We start from the raw sequence: 3,223 nt of genomic DNA, 5'->3' as shown, positions 1-3,223 counted from the left end.
CTCCTCCTAATCAGCTTCCCCTGTGTCTCAGTGCCCAGCATGGGGAAAGGGGGCTGCCCCCAGTGCCCGTTTTCATAGCCTTTCTTCAAGAGGCTGAGCTACAGTCTATTGGTTTCAATCCCAGATTCCCACAGAAAGAGACTCTGGTGTCCACACTAGGGGTTCTGAGGTTGCACAGGCAGTGCCCACCCTTGGCCTCAAGAGACTCTGACATCGGGCCCCTCCTCTGCCTGCCAGATTGGGCACCCAGGCCAGGGCTGGAGTTGGGGTGCTGGGTGTGTTTGGGGCTCCCAGAAGCAGCTCCAGTGACCAAGCTTTGGATGCCCATGGCTGAGTTGGTCGCATAAGCTCAGGAGGCACCCTTGGTTGGGGGGTGGAGTGAGAGGGAGGGAGGAAACCTGGGGGGTGCTCATGAGCAGGGCACTTCTGTGGGTGGGGGCTGGGGGGTCCTGCCGGGGAAAGCATTGCCTCTGAGCTCCTGTCCTCAGGGACAAGGGGGCTGTTATGGCCCAAATCATGCCCCGCCCATTTCCTATGTTGAAGCCCTAAACCTCAATGTGACTGTATTTGGAGATGGGGCCTCTTTAAAGGCTCTTGTGGGGGCGCCTGGGTGGCTCAGTCGGTTAAGCGTCTGATTTCGGCTCAGGTCATGATCTTGCGGTTGATGAGTTCGAGCCCCACTTCGGGCCCTGTGCTGGTAGCTCGGAGCCTGAATTCTGCTTCGGATTCTTTGTCTCCCATTCTCTCTCTGCCCCTCCCCCATTTGTGCGCGCGCGCGCGCGCGCGCGCGCGCGCTCTCTCTCTCTCTCTTTCAAAAATGAATAAACATTAAAAGGCTCGTGAGGGATGTTGTCACATACACGTATAGCCAGGTGGCCTGGAGGGTTTTTTTTTTCTTAGGGAGGGGACCCTACCAAATTCCCCCCTTTGATACTCGGGCCCCACTCTTTAGGGTCAAAAAGCCTCATCTTGGTTTAGAAGTTTATATAGGCTGTCCTTCCACGTATCTGGTATAGTCCTCCTGGGGACCGCCATTTGATAGCTGCGTTGACTTTGTCCCAGGCCTGTTGGAGAGGAGAGAAGTTAGACAAAGGGTGGGGGTCTGGCTCAAGGTGATCTGGGGTCCCCCACCATTGGGTTTTTCAGGCAGTTGAGTTATAAAATCTTTGGCCTGGGCATGTTAACTTTTTTTTTTTTTTTAATTTTTTTTTTAACGTTTATTTATTTTTGAGACAGAGAGAGACAGAGCATGAACGGGGAGGGGCAGAGAGAGAGGGAGACACAGAATCGGAAGCAGGCTCCCGGCTCTGAGCCATCAGCCCAGAGCCCGACGCGGGGCTCGAACTCACGGACCACGAGATCGTGACCTGAGCCCAAGTCGGACGCTTAACCGACTGAGCCGCCCAGGCGCCCCGCATGTTAACTTTTTAACAGAGATGACGACGAACTTTTTTCCCCACCGGGCAAGACAGTTTCTCCCAATAGTTGAGCTTTTGAGAAGCCAAACCCTGGCAGTAGGACTGGGGTATTTTGTTTTCGTATAAGGTTTGTGGGGATCTAATTTTTTTTTAGTCTGTTATGGCCATTGCTTCCCCTTGTTGGTACCAAATGAAGTATCTATCCTATCCACAAAAGGAAGGTGAGCGTTAACAGAAACCCCTCACCACATTTCTAGCCGGCCAGGGTGGCCTCAGCCAATCCTATGGCAAAGAGTAGAGCGAGAATCAGAGTAATAGTGAGAAACAAGGCGTGACAGTGCCTCACAGTAAGGAAGCACATAGAACATCGGGGCGCCTGGGCGGCTCAGTCTGTCAAGCATCTGACTTCGGCTCAGGTCATGATCTCGCGGTTGGTGAGTTGGAGCCCCGTGTCGGGCTCTGTGCTGACAGCTCAGGGCCTGGAGCCTGCTTCCGATTCTGGGTCTCCCTCTCTCTCTGCCCCTCCCCCGTTCATGCTGTGTTTCTCTCTGTCTCAAAAATAAATAAACGTTAAAAAAAATTAAAAAAACATTTTGTTTAAGCATCTAATGCTTGTGAGGTGTTAGAGTTTTGCTGAGTATAAGCAGACGGTTTGCTTTCTTTTGATTTGTAAAACTTTTCCAAGAGCCAGGATTTCTAGAGAAAGAGGCAAGGCAGCTATTTACCGTTATTAATTTGTAAATTTTTAGGTAGGCCAAACCTGGGTATTATTTTATAAAGCAGCATTTTTATTACCTTTTGTGCCTTTTTTGTCTTGTAGGGGAAGGCCTTTACCCAATGAGTAAAAGTATTAGCCCATACCAACAAATGTTGGCATTTCTTTGACCTTGGCATGGGAGCGAAACCTAATTGTCAAGTCTTTTTTGGATAGCCTCCAGTTCGTTGATGGCCTGGGAGAGCAAGTTTGTGGTTGAAAGGATCGTTTCTTTTTTTTTTTTTTTTTTTTTAATTTTTTTTTTCAATGTTTATTTTTGGGACAGAGAGAGACAGAGCATGAACGGGGGAGGGGCAGAGAGAGAGGGAGACACAGAATCGGAAACAGGCTCCAGGCTCTGAGCCATCAGCCCAGAGCCTGACGCGGGGCTCGAACTCACGGACCGCGAGATCGTGACCTGGCTGAAGTCGGACGCTTAACCGACTGCGCCACCCAGGCGCCCCGAAAGGATCGTTTCTAAGACATACTTCACAGGCTGATACCATTTACACAACTGTCCTTGACAATTTTTTTTTTTTTTTTTTTTTCCCCAGTAAGCATCCTTTGGGCCATTTGGGGTTTTCATTTTGGTTGTCCCCTCTGAGGACGCTCATTTTAGTCCTCTGCATTCACAGCCATAGAAATGGCCCTTGGTGCCAGGACCTCAGGAAGTCCGGTCTGACAAGGTACGTAAGGCCACAACTAAGGCCTCAGATTTTTTTTTTTTAAAGCCTCCTTTTCTGTTTTGTTTGTCATCTACCCAACTGGCAGCTGGTAAGAGCTCCTCCAGGGTCCCTTCAAGGCCAGCAGCCAATTTTTGCATTTTCTCTGAATATCTAGGGCTGATTGAGTGACAGATTTGTCCTTTAAAATCATCTCAGCCTTAGGGGTGTGGCGGGGGGGGGCGGGGGGAATAGCCATATATTTAATGAGAGCCTTCCTCAACCTCTCCAGGAAGGCCGTTGGGCTCTCATTTTGTGTTTGTAAAATAGTGGCTAATTTAGCATGATTTAAGGGCTAAATCTCAGATTTCCTTAATTTTTTTTTTTAA

The sequence above is a fragment of the Herpailurus yagouaroundi genome, unplaced genomic scaffold (assembly GCF_014898765.1).
Source record: "Herpailurus yagouaroundi ecotype Mexico unplaced genomic scaffold, PumYag 220, whole genome shotgun sequence".
In the NCBI taxonomy this organism is placed as follows: Eukaryota; Metazoa; Chordata; class Mammalia; order Carnivora; family Felidae; genus Herpailurus; species Herpailurus yagouaroundi.
The sequence above is the reverse complement of the archived record's forward strand: the minus strand, read 5'-3'. Positions refer to the sequence as shown.